Genomic DNA, 7,958 nt, shown 5'->3' on the forward strand with positions numbered 1-7,958 from the left:
CAGGCTCACACACACACTCGCCCCAAATACCAAAGACTGGAAGACGATGTATGTTTTCTATTATGCAATATAAGCTAGGAACCAACCAAACAAGAAACCCGTGAAAGCTTTATGACTGCAGAATGTGTGAGAGGCTCTGGGATAACTTTAACTTCTGAAATACCCAAAGAAAGACAATGACGCGTGAGGCTGTGGCGACTGTACGGACACATTCAGAAGGCTGGATCGTGACGTTTGCTCAGTTTGTAGCGTAAAAGTCTTACAGATGAAATCTCCCTTTTTTTGTAAAACCAAAGAAAAAGACACACGAGGCGAAACTAAACTGTCATCAAGCATCAGAGTTAATTTCCTTAGAAACTGTAGTTTGACAATAATCTTTACGCGAGTAAAGTGTTTGCTGCTTACAGGAAAAAAGACTTGCTCAAGACACTAAACGTTTTATATTTCATATTTCATTTTATGAAAAAACTGTCCAACGACTGTGTAATTTCCCTCTGCAGTCTATGAAATATATAGAATATGATCCAGGTGATAGACGGATCATTATCACTCACAACAGTATTTAAGAAAACAATGAGATTTCTGTCACTTTATGGACAAAACTCTTTAATTTTACCAAAGAAGAAGCAGCATGTGATGATATGACTCTTTAAAGCGGCAGTGAGGGTTCATACAGTTAGGAAGTGGCAAAATATGCAAGCACAAACACACACACACTCACCGAGGCACCTGCAAACGTGCCTCGCGATTTGAGCCGACATGTACAATTACAAGCTTTATACTCCGCATATTTGCGACGTTCAGTGGACTTTGGGTGTGTCAAATATGAATCTGTGAAACGTACGTGAGCACAATCTTGAAGCACATTTTCTTTGCAATAGAACCGGGGCTCCCCGCCAAAACGCCGAGTGGTCTTCACATCTTAGAAAACTCAGGATGCCATTTTTTTCTAAACAGTGGGTGAAATCCATTCGGCATCTGTCATAACAACAACAACACGCTGTAAGGTACCGACGTACGAACGCACGTGAGACACACACACAACTTTAAAGAGTCATTTCCCAAACGTTTTCCAGAATTCCCACCCTGACTGAAACCTCGTCAGCGAAACCAAAGTTAAGCTCCAGTTTACCCAGGCTTCACCCACGTGAACTCATCCATCATCATCATCATCGTCATCATCATCACCGTCATCATCAGGGCAGCGCTCTCCACTTAGCATCTTAGCATTAGCACAGTTTTTGTTCTCATTTAGAACAAAGACGCTGATTGTTATTCAGAAACTGGTGCCGTTCGATGACATTTGGAACAAATCTTTGGTCCAAAATGTCGTTGACCTGAAGTTAGATTTGAAGTCTGGATTTATTCAAAGTCAAAAGTTTTTTTTGTCTGTGACTCCTCCCTGTTTAGGTTGCTATAAGGAAAGGTCCCTGTTCATATGTAATGAAATGTTTTGGACACATAACAACCACAAAATCCAAAGAAAGTCAATAATCCCTGACAAAGCCTTTTAAAAAAAAGTTCTGCGTCCAATGTACAAAACTCCGCCGAAGGATCTTTCCTCAACCTAAACATCATCTTTTGATCAGCAAAGAACTGTAGAACTAAGATGCTTTTTGGAAGCCTGCAGATAAACCCCAGCGCATCAACTGACGAGACACAACAAGCTAAACCAGCGAACGAGCTGAACCTGCGGAGGACGAACTGTCCGGGCGAATCAGGGCCTTTGTAATAGTTAAAGAGGACAATCTAAAGACGATGCCTGGCAGGTCCGTCTCTCTCGCAGGGTCAGCGGGCTGGAAAAAACAAGAGTACAGGTCTCAACGCTGCAAACTAATCCTTTTGGTGAAGAATTTGTAATTTGTTTTTCCAGTTGTTTTTGTGAGGAGAAAAAAACCCCTTTGAGATGAAACTCACGAGGGGGTTCGTTTGCAGCGTTGGCGAGTTGGATGCTCGGTAAAGAGGATGGGCAGCAGACCGACGGGTGGGATTTCTTCGCCTCCCTTCGTGTCCACTTTGATTTTTGCCCAGCGTCCCTCACAACCGAACCCGCCCATCGATTTAAGTTTGATACGTCACACTGTACAGCCTCTAACACATGATGTAAATACTACAGAACAAAAGAAACCTCAACCGCCGCCACCTCCTACTCTGTTTTAACAGCCTTTACCATACGCAATCACCTCATCGATCATCTCTCACTCGAGCTATCAAACCAAAAAAAGAAAAGAAACCAAACCAAAGGAAAGGCGTCAGTCAGCAGCCCCTGCTCATTAGAAACCCCAGGCTGTGTCCCGGCCTGGTTAGAGGAAAGCCAAAGGCTTTTACGAACGATTTAAGATTTAAAAAAAAAAAAAAAAAAAAAGGACACTTGAGACTTTTTCTATTTATTGACAAATCGAAACCAAAGAAAACCTTTTTCTGCACCTAACTGTTCCAACAAATGGAAGAAAAAAAAACTAGCTGAAGATGGAAGAGAGTTATTACCAAAAAAAAAAAAACGAAGAAAAAAACACGAGTGGTGGCGACGACGTCGCGGACGGAGGGTGATGACGAAGAGGAGGATGGAAGGAGTGGATGACATCACGGGTGCGGAGGAGTAGCTTTGATCTGCCTGATGCCGCGTCAGGCCGTCTTTAAAGGGAAGCAGGTTGGTGACTGAAAGGGATGAAACCACACGGGAAGGAAGGAACGGAGGACGTCGTTCGGCCATTTTCTTCCCTTCGACCCCCCCCCCCAAAAAAAGGCAGAACATTAATGTGTCTCTCACGGTTGAAGAGTGTCTTTAACGTGTGCCTATGCAGTTTTTCAAAGTAAAAAAAAAAAATGGTTAAGAGAACAACAGAAACCTCATCAGCTAACAAACCAAAGATTCACCGCTAACTCCAGCAGCAGTTCTCCTCCTCCCCCCCGAAAAGGAAAAATCGCAACTTTGGCTAACTGACAAAAGACGCACAGATCCGCAGCACGATGTGCGTCCACGACGGGAGCGACGCGCTGTGGGTTTCGAAAGAAAACACTTCTAGGTTAGCATGCAGGCTAAGTCACGCTTGTTAGTCCTTTAGCTTTCAAGCTAACAACATTTCTTACATCCTTTTTACTTCTGTAATCAAACTCACCCAGGATGATGATTGGCCGTTTCTGTCCGAATAGTTAGCGACTAGCGAGTCGCTAGCTTAATTTCCCAATACGCTGCGCCACCTTCCAAAGAAAAAAATCTGATATTTTCACGGATTGTTCCTCCAACATGGCGTCAACACACATTTTCAAACACTTCTTTTGTTTTTTTTCGGTTGTTGTTTTCGCCACCACTCATTTCCTGCTCCACAGGACAAAGTCTACCTCCAACAATCTCCAGCAGTGGTAACAGAAGCTGCCAGACAACAGCACAGGGGCGGTTTATTTGTATTTCTTTTTCCTGCTTCACGTTAAGGTTTTGACAGATTCCATCCGGAAGCTTTGTGCGTCGGCAATGTAGGAGAACAAAAACATCCACTAGCTCGTTGTTGACTCTTACACAAGTTACGCTTCCATCGTCCATTTTTTTGTTTCCACCCAGTCGGGGGGGATTTAAACCAGCCACCTTTTGCACGTTGAGCCTGCTGTTGTCCGGCGAGCTGCCTACTGCAGAGAGAGTGACAATGTAATGCTATGTGAAACGTACAGTACATACCAAAGATTTTCTGCTGTACAAACAGTAGCACACTGGCACCTTTCTTTTCCCTCATGCACCCGTTAGATAGTCTAGTCGCGATCCAGGATCGTGGCTCTGCGATCTTCCACATCAAGTCACTCACAGTGTTGTTTAAGTTTACTTTTCACGCAAACCTATAGTCGGAACAGGCTGAACCAGAAAGAAAAAATTCCAGGTTTCCAAATCAGAGATCAAAAGCTGTGTGGACTATAAGGAATCTAAGTCTGGTTTGGGTGGAAAAGTTACGTCATAATTTGTAAATCTTCAGCCCACATTGCCATGTTGGAGGAGGAACCTCTCAGAGATAACTGCCCGTGGCCAGTAAACCCACAGTAGTCTGCTCTTCAGGGGGGAGGAACTACGCTGCTGCTCCATATGTACAACGACAATAACGAAACAAAACCAAAAAAAACCCACTACATCAACACCCGCTGAGAGAAACTGCTGAAATATCGGTCAAATAGCTTTATCCTTAGTTTTCTCTCTCTCTCTCTCTTTCTGTATGTAAAGCTTCTAGTCCAAAGAAATCCTCCACTCACTGGACCCTCCCATCCTGTTGACCACGCCCAATAAAGGGGGCGTGGTTTGTGGCTCAGTGGGTGGCGGCCATTTTCCATTCCCACTTGCAGTTCTGTCTGGATGTAACACAGGCTCAATCTGCCAAACCATAAGAATAGAGGGGGAGGGGGGTATGAAACCCAAAACTGTCCCAAAGAGGTTATGATCACTTGTTTGTTTTGAAGTACTTAAAAATTATTTGCCAATACTTATGTGTCAACTAATACTACCACTATGTTTCTTCCTAGGTTATTGCAATATGTGATTTTATTTTTTAATTTAATGTAATTTATGTTTTCATTTTAATTGTGAATTAATTTAAGCGAACAAATTTTGTTGCCAAATCTCCCTCTGAACCCTTTTCCCTTGATAATGATTAGCTTTGCCAAAGTTTACACTGTACGTTCCCTTTTCTTTCCGTTCGATGACGTATTTATTTATGAGGTATTTTTAGAACACGCTAGTTTTGTACTTAATAATAATTTAATGTTATTTAATTAGATGTAATTGTTTTTTGATGAATATTTATGAGTATTTAAGAATGTTAGTTGCATCAAAGATGCAGTGCTTACGCCAGACCACTTAATTTATTCTCTGTTAGCTTTACTTTGAAAAAGCGAAATGAGATGTTGTGTTATGAATGTTTAGACTTGATGACAGAACAATGTAGGAATGTCAGATTAGACTCGCGTACTTCTGAATGTCAACACTTGCTCTCACTCTTTTAGCCAATCTAGTTGTTTTTGTCCGGGTAATGATTTTTTTTTTTTAAATGGAAACAATCTCTAGCTTACCAAATGATGAGCACTGCATCTGATTTGTTTTTCTTTTCCTTGTGATTATTATGGATAATTTATTTGTTTCTTTTTTCTTTTCTTTTTTTAATCCTGCTGACCATTGTTAACCAAGCAATGAATTTCAGACTGATGTTCCAGTGACACCTGATCAGGTGAAGTAAGGGCCACACACTGATACAAACAGACTCACCAAAGATAACTGGAATCCTTGAGAGGCCAATAAAGTGTGTGTGTGTTCACATCCACGCAGCTCACGCACTGGTTAGGATCTTACTCGTACATTTACTTAACGAAAGTCTGAACCGGTACACGTCTGCATGTAAAGCAATGCATCCGTGGTTTGTGAGTGACGCGATTTTTTTTTTCTCCCCAGCACATCGATATCAACAACATCAACTCTTAGGCAAGATTATTAGATTATTTTGGAATCTAACGGATTCCAGCTGCATGTCATGTCTCAGACGTCTGCAGCAGTAAACAGTATTAAAACACGTATGGAAAACTAAAGAGGACATGGAATAGTTTTATTTCATGATAAAGTAAATAAAAAAACTTTCTGGTGCACACTGTACACTCCAGGAAATGCAGGAAGTTGCCAAAATCAATTTTCTTGATAATCACATAATTACATTTTGATACGGAGCTTCAGATGAGCGACGTGCAGCACGACGTTTTTTTATCCCAGATCAAATCTGCTCATTTACAAAAAGCGTTCCAAGATTTTTTCTGCGTGAGGACAAGAGCTCATCCAGGTCGGTGCAAACAGGATGCGATGTTCACACACAGATATCAGGATTTCTGTGTGTGTGTGTGTGTGTGTGTGTGTGTGTGTGTGTGCGGCTGCGTGAATGCAAACACACCGACTTGTTTGGCTCAGTAGAGAAGGAGAATCGGAGAAGTCCCTTAAAAAGCTAAAGCTGCTTCCAAGACCGACTTTGTGAGAGTGTAAAAAGAAAAAAAAGAAAACTTTCTATTTCACCAGTGAGAACCAGGGAGGCTTCCTCGCTGACTTTCCATTTGTCCTTTTAATCGTGTTGATGAAACCAAAGAAACCAAAGATTTTTCCCTCTTCGGTACGGTCTGCGCTCACCTCCATGCTCCTGTGCTTTCTCTCTTGTCAATGATCCATGTCCTCTCCTCTCTCTCTTCCTCTTTCCTTTCCATGTCATTCCTTCTGTCTCTCTTGGCCCCACGTTGTTGTTTTCTCCTCAAGAAGAATAAGTGTGAAGGGGGAAGACGCTGAATATCAGGGACGACAGGCGGATTATAGATACATTCATTTACAGTGTTTGATCAATAGTTTGGACATTTGCCTTGTAATGATTCATTAATCCCTGTCATCGTTGTATTAGAACACTTTCAATTTGAAATTCAGCAATATACCACATAACAAAACGTAGATATGATAATTAAAAGCGGTTGTTAGCAGAAAAAGATCATATTTTGTACAATGGGCATGGAAGGTAAAAACAGTTTTAAGTAAAATCCCTGATGATGATCAAATATTGGCCCAATTATGTTTTTATGATCAAATATTGGCCCAATTTAGTTTTTTTTATTCCCCATTTGGACAAAAATATGAATCTGTTTCTGCTAACGGTAAATTGACTGCATGGAAACCTGAATGATTTAATTAAAGTCAACTTTGTTCTTCTCTTTATCTGTAAATTCAGATTGAAAGAGGAGGCAAATAATTCTTCTTCTGCTTCCCAAAAATGATTTAACTGGACCCAAACCTCCCGCACTCAGTCACAGCGGCGCTTTAAGCTAAACGCTAACATCCGCCTGCTAACATACTCGCAGTTACGCCATTTTGTTTGTAAAGCTAAGGAGCAAAACACCAAGAACAGCAGTGGTCGATGGGAATGTCCTTGTATTTGGTCATAGACCGAAGAACGGGACAATTGACCCGATGATGGCGCTGTATTAAAAGATCCCCGAAATGATGATGGTTTCTCCTGTGGGGACCTTGAATATCTTTACCAATTTCCTCAGTAATCCTTCCAAAAGTCTTTATATATTCCCGAATATTTACCAAATCCAATTTGTTCTGCATCTACAAGAACAAAAACACAACTTTTAGATAGATGATGACACTAAAATACACCACGGACCTGCGGCTGGTTTCAACGTGTGTTCATTTTCATTGAACCACTGAAACTTGTAATAAAAATCCAACTGTGCCACTTTGCTTCCCTTCTCACAAAAAAACATCAACCGCGGAAGCCGAATGGCCGAGGGACAAATCTTCTGCCGTCACACTCACGCTCTCTCGCGTTTTAAAAAACAAAGACGCAGACTTTCGTTGCAAAGTATGAGATGAACCTGGGACGAGTGCCTTGCTTGAGCCCGAAGCGAAGTCGACACCTCTCTGTCGTTGTGCCCCAAACTTTCTCTCTGCGCTTTGTGTAAATTCCTCGGCTCAATCGCCGGACTTCCCTTTTCTCTCCCTCCGCTCTCTGGTGCTTTGCAATGGAATCAACGCAAAGACGTCCAGCGTGAAAACAAATGCTTCCTGTTCTGTTTTTAACTCCGCTCTCTTTCACTGACGCCTCCTTTCTCTTTCTTTTCTGAGCCGAGTTTCCACGAGAAAAGATCTGGCCTTTCGGAAATACCAGTTTTGTGATCACAAGAATAAACACAGACTTATATCATCATCTTCCATTGAGAATAATTATTTCATAATCTTGCTATAACGCGCTGTGAAAAACCTAAGTTCTCAACATTTGCAAATGATGACAACCGGAGAATACACGTTCTGTGGTCTGATTGTGATTTCCATTTACACAAAATTTATATATTTTATGATCTCAACAATGCGAATTAGGACAGAGAAAAAGAAAACAAAGCTTGCTCGTCTGAGATCATGGATTAAGGATTGATAATAATTTACGTGACCATCCAAACAA

Source organism: Scophthalmus maximus, chromosome 20, assembly GCF_022379125.1.
Source record: "Scophthalmus maximus strain ysfricsl-2021 chromosome 20, ASM2237912v1, whole genome shotgun sequence".
NCBI classification, from domain to species: domain Eukaryota; kingdom Metazoa; phylum Chordata; class Actinopteri; order Pleuronectiformes; family Scophthalmidae; genus Scophthalmus; species Scophthalmus maximus.